Raw genomic sequence first — 13,836 nt, 5'->3', positions numbered from 1 at the left:
TGATAATGTATGTAGATATCATAATTTGATTTAGACGACGACGACGCAGTACTGTTATGTAATTTTTAATAAGGTGGGTTATGCATAGGTTTACGAGGAGTACATTATCAATTCATGGATAAGTATACCGGCTTTTTAGTTACATTTTTGAGTAATAAAATTTTTTGCTAAATTTCATAACACCTATTGAGAATAGTTACTAATAATAAAAAGAGACATTCATATTTATTGTAGCACATCGTAGGTGTAATAAATAGATTGCAATAGACTACGGTGGATGCGAACGAATTATTATATCATCTACGAGAAATTAAAAGTGTAAGATTATACCAAAAATAAAAAATATCTCAAGTATCTGAAATAAAGTATTTATTATAATATTTAGAAAAAGAATAAATTCTAAAAAATTGAAAAATTCAAAAATGCAAAAGAAGCACAAAGCGAGGAATCTGGTTTAGGAGACCCAACCCCATAACTAGAAGTTTTAATGGTTCTCCAGAACTAAAGTTGACTGAAAATAGAGCGTTTCCGCGTCGTCAAAAGTGGCGTTTGGCCTGACGCGCGAGAGTTATGCAGATCGACGACAAAGGGGTGCCTGTTTGGCGAACGGCTGCAGCTGGCTGTCAGAGAGGGCGGGCATACTTTAGTCGAATGGGACCAAAGTGGAAGGATTCAGGCTCTTTGCGAAGCCGCCGCTGCGCTGCTGTCTCCGACGCACCGCCGCGATGCTAACTGACGCCTTAGAGGCCACTGATTGAAGTATTTATTGCCCTAGCCCTGGCTGCCTCGCCTTTATGCCCGTGTAATGATCCACTTTTGCATGCAGCCCTTATCTACGCAGCCTCCTGTGTGGCAATCTTCGGTCATGTCCACTTCTCCTTGGTCCACGTAGAAACCCTCCTTCTTCCGTCTTGCGTCCATTCTTCTTGCTTTCCCAGATTACGAGCAAACTTTTTAATTTCTTTATCCGCCGGCTCCAGAGAGATCAACAGAGATTTCTTGCCACGGATCATTTGCTGGGAATGGAAATTGCAACGGAGTTGGCGTGCTCTGGCCGCGGCAAAAAAGTTCCCTTTTTGCGTCGTGCGTGGACTCCACCACCGATTACGCTTCTGATCTTCACAGTTAGAGTGTTTCTCTTTCATGAAACCACCTGTAAAAATGTTTTTTATGTAGAGTAGCAGTGTAATTAAATTCGTGATGGTTAAAATTTGTATAGACGAGATATTTGGATCCAAATTTCAAGAAGCAAAAGAAATGTTTTAGTTCGTTCTAAATATTAATTTCGTTAATCTACTCTTTACTTTTCTAAAATCTTCTTTCAAGTAAAAGGTTCCATAGTTGAAGAATCACATCCATTTAGCATACAAAATATCCCCCTTTTTTTATCACAATTAAATTTAGCAGAAAAGTTTCAATGCAAACATGAAAAAAGGTATTTCTATAGAAAATTTTTATAGCAAAATCCAAGACTAAAAATTTACAACATTCAAGCAGCTACCGAAATATCAATGTTCTTTCAATCCTATCTGTCCTCACTTTCTCTTCATCTCCCGATTAAACTGTTCACAATGCCATTTTCCAATCGATTTCACGATGATCGAATTAGAATATCAGGACGTATCCTAAACACTTTGTCACCGAATGGGCGAATTTGTTTTGTCAGTAGTAATCAAAGTCCACTGACTGGTTTCGAACAATTACAACTGGTTCCGTTTATTACAAACTGGAGAAACGTGTCACGTGCAACTCGTTTCTCTTCGTAAGCAGTTGCTATCGAGTACCGTGCCGATGTTATTGAAATCCATCTACGTAACACCGGGCCATGAACAACAGTCCAAAGAATTAAAAAAGAAAGCGAAAAATGGAAAAAAGAGGAAACGATAAGAAGGAACCGGCGATCGTAAATCAAGTGCGCTTACGCGATCCGCGGTGTCTCGCGTAGAGAGGCAAGGGAAGGCAAGAAGTTGAAACTGAAACGTCGAAAGAGGCTGGCAGTCCTATAATTATATTATTACCCGCTGCGTAGCTCATGACTGCGAAGCCAATTTGTCTTCGGCCGCAACGAGTTCGTGCAATTTGTGATTTATCACTGTCCCTCGCCCTCCCCCTCTCCTCTCGCCTTTTCCTCTTGTCCGAGCCCGCCGCGGCACACAGTTCGAAACCGTATAATTTCTACAGCGTCGCGCGGATCCTACCGAGCGGATTCCGCTCGCCAGACGTCCATTCTGTTCTCGATACGACTGACTCAAGAGGAAGTTGCCAAAATGAGTTACATAGATAAATGATCCTTCAGTCGGTTACGAGCCGATCGCAGCGATCTCTCGGTTGCTTCCTCTTCTAAAGAAGACCTTACGCAACCACAGATCTCTATGCGCTTGAAAATGATTCTGAGCATAGAACTTTGATCACAAATGTAGATAAATTTCAACGCTGGATTATCTATTTAAATGATGCAGCATATAATACGTGCAGATCACGATCTAAACTTAATAAAAATTTTTTCTCAATATATCTTCATATCTTTATACGCATCTCATTTAAAAATTGTGGACTCGAATATGAAAGTAGAGTAGCGCACTTTAGACTTTATCACTACAAAGATATAATACAGTTACTATTTCCTGTAATTCCCATAAGCTACGATCCTTGCGTTATTATGTATATTGTCATATAGAGACTGCAAGTGTTCAATTCTTAAGGCATTAGGTCTCTGCTGATTATTATGTTATTATAAATAAGCAAGATTGTAATTTTATGTGGCAATAAGCGCAAAAAAAGGGGAAGAAAAACGGAAAAAGAAAGGCGTGACCTTTGAAGGTCCTTCAGGTTAAGTATTCTTTAATTCAAAATTCAATCCCTGAGTTTTCAATTTTTCTTTGATTATCGAAGTATCTAAAGCTCCTCTACGCTATTAAATACAACTTCCTAGTCCCGATAACCTGATATAGACAGAGTCCACCTTCCTGTGCTTTTTTACACTTGAAAAAACAATTCATAATGTTGAATTTCAAAGGTCAATTTTAAAGACGGGAAATTTCAATTTCCTCCTCGCTTTCACAGAAAGATAAATTTCATCACTTACACAATTTTAAGAGAACACCGAAGAATTAATTGCAGCAATACGAAAAAGAGAACAGTATAAAAGGATATTAAAAAGACAGCCTCGGTAACTAAAGGTAACAGCGAAAGAACATGTGAAAAAGAGATTCCAATAATACAGAACGCAGCGGAAAAATAAAAACGCTAAAATGTTGAGATCGCATCAATGAAAGAATCCACACTACATTAATAAATAAAAAAGATGTTACATTAGTACAACAAGCAATGCAACGACATAAAAAAGGAAATTGCAACAGCAATTTTCTTTCTGGTGTATTTATGACAGGACAAATGCACCAGAAAGATATTCCAGAACTAAAAAGATAGCAAAAAGAAGCACTTTGTAGAGCCCATTCAGACACCAAAAATCATATATATAAATAAAAAAAAAACCCTCATCTTCACCAAGAGATAAAAGTATAACCGTCAAAGTGTTTCGGCCAGGGGGTCAGTTTAATGACACCCAGAGCGACGGATGAAGAACGATCGCACAAAGTCGGAGCGGTACGAGACCGAACGTTGCGAATCACACGTTGCCCGCTAGATGATAAATCGCGGGGCGGCTCTGTGGAGTTCACCACGCGATAATTAAAATCGGTCGATTATAAGTGCATTTGGCCGCGGTAATAGTCGGTTGCCCCGAATTCCCTCAAATAGCTACGTCTCAATTAGAGTTTCTTCCCTTACAGTTTTCGAGGCCTCATCCCCATGTTAGTCCGATGCTCGCGTTTAATTGGTCGCGCAGTTTTAACGGAATGCAAAGGGAACTCCGGTGGCTTTCAGGGAACAGAAGAGAGCAATTACCCTGGAATTAGAGCGGTGGCAATTTCAGTGCACGAATTACGCGTGCGAAAGAAATCCTCCAACTCTCCGAACGAGGAGAAGAAGAATGTCAGCGTTCTGGAGCCTCTTCGAGTCCTTCTCGGACAGGAGAAAATGTTGAAAACTTTGGCAGAAGAGAAGGCTTCGTGTCCTTCTTCTCTCTTCCCCGAACGGTTGATTAACGTTCCCCAGAGATCGACCGCTTCCATGAATACAGATGGCAAAATGAAAAGTTTGTTTGCAACAGCTGTTGTCCCTCGGGCTCGAATTAAATCAATTACGCATCTCGTCGTCTTTCATGTTTTACGGTCGTTGCGATTTTGTTCCTTGAGCTACTTCACCCTAGGAAACCCTGATAGGGAGAGAGAATCAACTACTCGTTTGACTCATTTTTACTGAAGCTGTTCCTTTCATTGTATTTTTCTAACTTTCTGTAGTTTTTATTGTTTGCTACTTTACCCACCTTTTGAGTGGGAGCACTGATTGTAATTAAATTCTAGTATCATTGAATATCATGGAAATGGTGTACATTTTACTTGCTCATATCATTTTAGCCCTTGCCACGCCGTTGTTGAGTTATGAGTAATACAAAATGTACTGAACATAATTCTCTTGTCAGGATTAATGGAAATTTCATTTTCAAATAAATTGCTGTCTTAAAAGAGAAGATCTTTTGTCCTGAAAAATATATTCGATAAAATACATCCTTATCTATTGCACTTAAACCCTATACTTATCTTGAACGAAACCGAAATATATTTTCCTAGAGTTTTCACAAACATCTAGACTGCAAACGTTTATGCAGATCATGAACATAATTAAACATATGGAATCTAAGCAGAGATTCATTTCATCCTCGAGTGTTATAAGGAGTACTATACTTCAAATACTTTATATAGATACCTATCTATATTTGCGTATTAGGTATATGCACTCGGTACATTTTTTCACTTTTAAAATGCATAGAAATGTATAATTTATTACTAACGTGTGTCTAAATTTCCAAACCTTCTAAACTTGTTCACGTTTTTCTCTCCCACCCCAAATTTGAAACTTCCATAGGTAAACAGTTTCGGGGTCCACCGTTTTTCCTATTCGTTGGTCACGACGAATTACCGATTTCATCGGTGCAAATTAAATTTTCACGTGACGCCGTTGCTGGCCCCGGTCATTAAAAGTGAATTTAGTCGAGATTGGAGCCCAGTGAAAAGCAGGGCATAATGGCGCGTAGTCGAAAAAAGGCGAAATGGCGGGACGGTAGCGTGGAGAAAAAACCGAGGCACCGTGTAGACAGGAGGCTCGCGCGCGAACCCGACAATGAGATTTGCATTTTTATGCACGGGTGTCGTCCGAAATTTTGTGGCAGTGTGTTTTTGTCTGGGAAGAGGGGCCGGTCGGGCACGCGACGAAAAACCGCGTATGGTCATTTTAAATTCATTAGGCGATTCTGAACGGGGCCATGAGTGAATCTGGTCGCTATAGGGGGAGGAAAGACGATTTACCGCCGCTTTCCGGCCCGCACGCCGTGATTCTTCGTAATTATTTTCAGTCTTGTTCCTCTGGTGGATCAAAGCGTGTACGGATACGAAGTTTTGAATGGACCGGGCCGCATAATGGCTCTAAAATTCGTCCGTAATTACCCGGGAGTTCAACGGGTGCGCGGGGAAAAAATTTCAATTTACCCGCGAGTACGAGAAACAGCTCCAGCCATCGAGGAATAAATTGTTCCGCGCCAAGACGGTCTGTCTTCTTTGGGGGTGTTCGCAGTTATCGCGCGTCGCCAGCTGCGCCTTGACAATTTGGTTTTGTTACTGTTTCTTCTGGCTGATATTATTCTAATTTACATATGATTGTCAATGCTTGAAGATAATTAATGTCTACGCATACCTATTCCGGCACAAAAAAGAATAAATGTTCTCATTCAAATTAGATTCTTATATACAAATTCATATTAAAAATTCGCAGTTAGTTTTATAGTTAAAAAATACGTTTGCGGCAAGAAATTTAAATATTATTCCTATCCTTTTTTAATTTATTTTCTTAAATTATTACATGAACAACTTAGGAGCCACATGCTCACCGTAATAAATTGAAAAATACAGAAAAATGACGTTACAGACATTGCTTTTTAAGTTTACAAATCCTCTAAAATTAAATATAAACCATGTCCTTATGTGGATGAAATGAAGAAGCGAATAAAAGGCGAAGCTGATCAGTTTGGCTCCTAAAAGATTCATATATTTTATTGACTATATGTAATAATAAAAATACAGATACGGAGTCTGTAGAAGAGTATAAACATTAATTTTGTTTACGGCAAAAATTGAATGTTTAGAAGTTTGCATATGTTTAAAGTATATTTTATTAAAAAAATCTTCATATTCTGTATCGATATAAGGAACGATTCGTATCCTTCGTTTTACTCTCGTTCGATAGCCCATGGATCCAGCTAATCAGCCTAAAGTTGGTCGATTTTCAACCAGTCCCGCGAAATTTGCACAAGACCGACTTTTTCGACAAACATCAGGATTGTTCGTTACATCTAAGTGTCTAACAAGCCGAAGATACGGGAGCCACGTACTGCAACGTCGAGTTAATTAATTCGCGTAATAAGGGCGGGCAACCGTGTGCACGGCCATCCGCTTAATTAGGTAATGATCCGATCCATTGAAGTTGAATGCGACTTTCGATCAATCTCCACGGCGAGCCTAATTATCGCAATCGACCGGCAGATGTAAAGTTATCTTTGGCATCTAGGAATCTTACGATTCTCGTATACCCTTTTTCCAATCGGAGAGCTCGAGTACGATTGCTCGGAGTTAATTTAGTCTGTTGGGAACACGGAGATCCTGCAACATCGGCAATCGAATCGTCATGGTCGATTTATATCTCGCAGATCGTTATCGCTGATATTTACTTTCATCTGTCTCGATTGAAACGGCTCGGTTAATTGTGCTAAAATTGAATTAAACGGACTGGACATTACTTAGGACAAACGTTAATTAGGAATGCGAGTTCCAGAAACTAGACAGATTCTTTTGTGAAACGGTGTTTTGAGAATTTTGTGTCTAGCAAGATGAAAAAATCTCTAATAAATTTGAGGGATGTCCAATAAATTCCTGTTGCAGAGCATTGATTTATGGAATCGTTTTACTAATAAAACGTTTCGTTGTAAAGTACATATCTACGTAATAAAACGGTTTTAAGATGTTAATTACTCTATTTCAACCATCCATAAGCAGTTATTAATTTACTTATTGAAATTGAGATATAATTATATTTCAAATAAATTAATATAGAATATTACACTATATTTTAGAATATAAAATATTTTTTACATTTCAGATTTTATTTGCCATTTGTCAACTACCATAAGACTCTAATTAAAAAAAATCACAATATAGAAGAACGTTACGCTCAGTATCGAACAATTCAATATTTCATTAAATCTGAAAAATTTCGATGCGTACATATTTACATTTATCGATATGAAATAAAATTTCAGAAAATATCGCGCGTTTTATTAACAACCACCCGTGTCGCGTCTTCCACGGAAGAAAGCACGAAAAGAACCAGTTGTACCTGTCACTACCTTACCGGTCCGGCTTTTACACCAAAAAACTTTGCAACGTAAATTGCCTTCGAGTCTCTACAGTGCTTCTCGATAAAGTACCGCGTGGCCAGAGGTTCGTAGCACATTGCCGCAGTGTGCAACCCTCTTGTATCTCGTTGCATCTAGCGATGGGCATTTCATGCGATTTCCTCAGAATTTTCAATCAAATTTATCGATACCCATACCGTACACATTCCACAGGTAATAAAATATCGATTGCTTCCAGAATCGGGGAGATCTTCGAAGATGCAAACGACGGAGATTTCTGTCCACCTGCACAGTTAAGATTTTTTCTATATGTCGATACCTCGGCGATACTGGAAACTGAAGTTTATTGGAATGTACCATATGGATGAATGAATTTTATTACATTCTGTACAACCTTCTTTAAGTTTCCTTTATACTGTTTTAAAGTTTGAAGATCCGGGTAGGAATTACAAAACTAATGATAAATCTAAAAGATTCAGAATTAAGAATATAATTATACAGTTTCTTTAATAGCGAAACCGTAAAATTTAATAAACGTACAGCATAATTAATTTTGTGCAATAGAAAATTCAAGGGATTTAATTAAATCTAATTATTATAAATTTGTAGTAAATAAATTTTAATATGTCGCCCCGTTAACCTTAATAAAAAATATTGAATAACGCAAAATAAAATACGAAGTAAAGTAAAAATAAAAATATTGTAAACTAAAATATAAACGGAAACAAAATCGTATGAAAATTTGATTCTACCTCCAAAACAATTATTCTCCATTTACTTTCACACATTTAAGATAAATATACAAGCAAAGTAACAGAATCCACTAACTTTTAATATTTAATTATTAATATTTGATACTCCCATAAGCAAAAAGCTTGACTCGAATTCCAGTACACCTTGCTCCCATCGCTAGATCCAAGGCGAACCAATCCGTGTTTTCTGCGGGACCTCGTCGTTAGAAGGATGTTACGAGAAAGAAAGCGAGACCACGAGAACGGAGAGAGAGGCGAAGGTGAAAGGGGAGCGTGCAGAGAGTGTGTGAGAAGGATTGCCAGAGATGCTGGGCTCACGGTGACCTGTGACCCGCACGGTAACTCACCGCCCACGTTGCACCTGCTTCGCCGACTATCGCACTGCTTTATTGGTTTATCTCGACTGGCTCGAGGGGTTTATGAACTCCCACAGGGTGAGATTTTACGTGAACCTCGTCCTCCGCGTACCACCTTCTGGGAACTGGTTATATGTAGGTCTTAATCCTTTTATTTCCTTCTTATTTCTCGCCGTTTTTACGACTAGTCTCGCTGATATTCCAGGTTGAATTACGCTATGTCGATAATGAACTCAAGACCACCCTATTGGTAGGCAACTTTACTCTATAATTGTATATTCAGTTTATTTGAGCACGCCGCAATTGCTAAAAGGAATTAGTTCATTAGTGATGATTTTTTTTTTTATTTCTTCTAATTTCATGTAATTCTTTTTCTGTAATTGAATTCTTAGCTTGTCTGCTTCATCTTGGCATCTATTTATTCTGCTTTTGAATTAATTTGAAAATTCTTCGCTCGTTTCTCTTTGAATAATTTCTATCAACAAATATATCGCATAATAAATATCACATTCAGTGGATGCTTCTTAATCTATAATTAAAAATCTTTCCTACTGTACGTCGCTTATATATCAACTTATTTGATGTAAATATAGTTGTGTAATATTCGAACTTTTCATTCAAACCTTTTCCATTATTTCAGAATATAATTAATTTCGAAATAAAATAGGTGGTTAAAAGTTTTAATTCCAATACAAATTAATTTTTAAACAGCTTACCTTCACGCACGTACTTTTAAAAATTGGAACAAATATCTGTTATTGAGCAAACGGCGCATGATTGATATCAAACAATTAAGGTCCACAGGAGTAACAATATGTAAAATCAAAAATTCGTTAAAGAACATCGATACAGACATGAATAAGATTGCTATAATTAGATCGTTAAATATTCTCACTCATATAAATGCGTATATATGTATGTATCTACAAGGTTCCGCGTATTTGCGGTGAGCTAGACTCTGCCTCGCGATTATCTTATTTATTGTCGCATCGAAGACTATTATTAGCGGTAAATTTCTACTTTAAAGCGAAGATAGCGACACGATGAATGCACGCTGCCACACACGATGCTCTTTCGAAATTACCATGGCTGTTAGTAATTAGTTGTGCGATATGTTGGTTTAAGTTGCTTCTGTAGAATGCTTTTTCGCGGAATTTTTGAGATAGAAGCGGAATGTATTCAACGAATTTTATCGATATCGTTGGAATTAATTATCAAACAGTGCCTGCAGACTAAAATGTTCGTAGGAAATATGCGATTTCAGTGTTCAATTTGCTTGTATCACGATGGTTCGTTCCTTTGCCTTCTTTTATAGACGTGCTAATTAAAAATCACTGTTTATGTTTCCTCGTTAATTTCGAGAATGCAGCTCAATTTTACTACCTTTGCGTCTCTCACGACCTTTACATCTTTTTATGGAATTAAACGATGGTCGGGGTAGAACAAATACATGTTTTTCAAAAAATTATATTTCTCTACTAGGACTCAACTGTCACCATAGTTTTCTCGAATTAAAGATTTTTCGTGTCGTTGATGCAATATTTTCAGCGAACTTTTTAAATTACACTGGCTCACGAAATTTTAAAGAATTAGCAAAGTAAAACCATAATATCCAATTCTACTTAAAAGATAAAAGACACCATCTTACTAAAAAAAAAAAAAAGAAAATAGAAATAAATATCTTTAAAGGTCTATATTTTAGATCATTGACTTAAAAATCTCTAAAATTTAAATTGAGAAAAAGTTTCAAAGAAATAGGATTTAAAATAAAACGCGATAAAAAGATTGAAAGTCGAGGGTAAGTGTTCCAGTTTTGTGGGAGTGTACAACAATCTGGAGCACGATCGTGAAACACTCGTTTGATTTAAGTGAAAATACTTGGTCGCCATTATCGCAATCTTGCTGATTGTTCGATTGCGAAGGACGAATCGAAGACTGTTCTTTCCGACGATAACCCTAAAGATACAAACTTAACTGGTTTGGTCTCGATAAGGGAAACAGACGAAATAGTGTAGTGTGTATCTGAAGTTATTTCTTTTATTGCTATCGCTTAATCCGTACCATTAACGACTATGAAAACGATGTTACACAGACTCTCCATGTTATTTCTTTAAAAGTAGAAACTTCGTTTCTTCCTACTTCCAATAAATATAGTTGGATAGTTCGAAGAAAATTTGGTTTGGCCGATATGTAAAAATTAGGTATTAGATTGCGATGTGTATACGTTCTATTTTCAGCGTTCATATAATAAATCTAAAAACAGGACAAATTTATGTTAAAACTCAGTATTATTTTAATTTTCAATGAATGTTCTTTGTTATCTTCCCAAATTTTTACATTTTGAAAGTACTAGTAGACAATATTTAACTGAAAGAAAGTGTAAAATTTTCATTCTAAAAATCTGGATAAGATGGAGATAAAGTACGATACTTTTTGCACTTGAAAAGATTCTCTAAACATTACAGAACCTTCTTCTAATTAACCTTTATTTTATTTATATAAAATATCTTTTTCAGTTAACGCTCCGTAACCTGATTTTCCTATTAGCACAGTCAACAACGTTATATAAAAATATTAGAAATTGTGCGAGAAAATGTATCCTCTGCATTGTTTTGCGAATCGTATCCATCGAGTCGACATTCGCGTGCGAATTACAATCGGCGCGAACGATATCAATGTTGTAGCACGCGCGAGTACTCGCTCGCGCCACGAGATTACCAGAACGTCCGCGAAATGTACACACGATGGACCACACAGAATATCACCTGCAGTGCGGCTTTGCACGTGATACACAGGATAATACGTAACGCGTGAGTCGCTCGACCGGACTCACGGCATAATTCGCGGCTTCCGGGCGAATACAGGACCGTTCTGAGTAAGGCATTATCGAATTTCAGATTCGATTCAGCCAGCCCTCCGCCCGTGTACGCCATCGCGTATAAATATTTAACGTGCCGATCGTTTCATTTGGCCCTGAAATACGGCCAGTAATTTTTGATCAGTCCGTATTCAGGATGATTGGCGTATATAAAAAACAAAACGAAAATTGTACATCGGAAAACGTAGAAATGTGGACTATTTTTGTCTTAAGAAATTGTAATTTCTTTAATTTTTAAAATTTTTCAGTTTAAGATATTAAAAGAGATGCGTTCTGAATTATTATCAAAATGTTTGCTGAATAATAGGATCTGACAAAAGTATATGCTGATGATTTTGTACTAAACATATCTAATTTTATATGTGCGGGTAAAATATGTACTTTCATAAATGATTCTCTCCAAATGCAAAAAAATAACAAAGCTGAATATTACACGATGGATGCATGTCGTCGCTCGTTGAGCACAGCGGTATTTAAAGAGTCAAAGAAAAATTCCAAATAATTTCCAAATAGTAACCAAATTATCTACGAAAAGAAACCTCAAGGAGAATTGTAAGCAAAACTAGAAGTAAAAATACGTTAAAAAGAATCCTTTTTATAAGTATTCCAAGTACTTTATCGTCCACGGAATAAGTACATATTCATATATCTCTGTAGGTACCCCGAAACTAATTTTACCGCGGTAAACGAATATTTTACTCCGACATCCGTGCAAATTCTCTTCCCAGCGGCCTTGAACAAGTTGCAATTATCGAGTGGATCGTAGATCAACGAATTTTTCACTGAATACGCGAACGAAATGATCGAGTAGCCATTACGAAACGGTGCTCTCCCGCGGAGACTCTTTTTGTCCGTGATCGTAATTAAGCTCGCGAGCTTGATAGAGACAGCGTTTTAATTAACGTATTGCATTAAACTGCCGATCAAGTGAAGGTGACGCCACTAAAAGAGACCTCGGCATCCAAGTTCCCGATGAAATTGACCCGTCAAACAGGTGATGTCGATGAGGCCGCGTGTCGGCATTTTTGCAGACGCCTTTGACCGCCGGCTATGCCTTGGCTATCTTCGATCGACCGAGCAAAATCGGATCGAGCCACCATCATTTCCCGTTACCACGTTTCGGTCTCATCGGTTTCACGACATTACTATCATCAGCGTGAAACTTCTTGTCGGACATAGTATCGTCGCGCGATCACCTGTTTGCCGCGAGAGATAATAATAAACTGAACGATCTCGTTCGATGCGACCGGTATCGATCGGAAAGTCTCTTTTATAAAGGGCTAGGGAATCGCTGAGGCTCGTGGTTAATGGTTTAATTGAAATACAGGAAGAGGTTGCGCTTACGCGAGGATCTCCCAGTGGAGAATACAAGTGGCTTTTGAAGATATAAAACGTTGTATAATACGATGATAGCAGGGTAGATAAAGTCTGAGTTTTAATTGGAAATTTTCCAGAGCATGCAATTTAATTTGTTCCGTGGTGAAATTGAACTTTTTGGAGAATTTTGAAGATGCGAAAAGTGTATTCAATATACGATATTTTGCAATTAAAAGTTGACGAAGTTAGGAGTACCAGAAGCGATCGACGAGGAGAAGCATCTCACGGTCCATCTTTACAAACACGAGTACCACATGTCCATCAAATCTCCTCTGAAAAGCACACGAGTAGGACCTCCCTGTCGGAGTAAGACGTCTCGCAGTGTAATCGAAGTTATGCATGCGCGCGGTTGCGGTCAGCCACGGGCGTAATTGAAGAAAGCGATTTTTTCCAAGGGTGGCCACCACCACTTCATTAAGTTCCACGCGGGACCGAAGATTATCGATTTCGTTCGGTACCGATATCGAGCCACAGCATCGTGATCTCTATCAGTTCACCGGTCTCTCAAAATCGACCTCCCAACCAGGCCTCCTGTTCGTTGCAACACGAGGGGCAAAACGATCTCAACATAATGAAATAACCATAAACATGCTTGCACCATTATCGAAGTATCTTCTTCGGTGGCCGTCCGCTTTGGGTCTACCAGTCACTGGAAGCCGCTTCTACACCAGCTTTAATGCGAATTCTGAACAAATTCCGAGGGCATTCGTGGCCGCGATATCGTGAAAACCAGGTACCAGTCCTTAGAATTCGTGGATCACCGCAGTTTATCGTATTCCCCCGGTAGTAGGAGAATATAGGTATCGGTATAGCCGTGATGAAACGCGTGGGAAACACCAAAGTGATTCCCGCGTGTATGCTCGATGCGTCGATAGAATTGCTCTTTTTAATGAATTAATTTCTGCCTCGATCTGGGAACGTGTTCTCTCAAGGATGATTTAATGAGAG

At 38.1% G+C, this 13,836-nt stretch overlaps 1 long non-coding RNA gene across 1 annotated transcript in view; it reads right to left on the bottom strand.

The window, feature by feature from the left end:
- Window positions 1-354: 354 nt before the first annotated feature.
- Window positions 355-13,836, bottom strand: part of LOC143303344 (uncharacterized) — a 101,532-nt gene continuing 88,050 nt past the window's right edge. Inside the window, exon 2 of the long non-coding RNA XR_013059528.1 lies at window positions 355-1,153. This is a non-coding gene — a long non-coding RNA (uncharacterized LOC143303344). The remainder of the gene's footprint in view (window positions 1,154-13,836) is intronic.

Source organism: Bombus vancouverensis, chromosome 11, assembly GCF_051014615.1.
Source record: "Bombus vancouverensis nearcticus chromosome 11, iyBomVanc1_principal, whole genome shotgun sequence".
NCBI classification, from domain to species: domain Eukaryota; kingdom Metazoa; phylum Arthropoda; class Insecta; order Hymenoptera; family Apidae; genus Bombus; species Bombus vancouverensis.
This window is presented reverse-complemented; position numbering and strand designations above follow the sequence as displayed.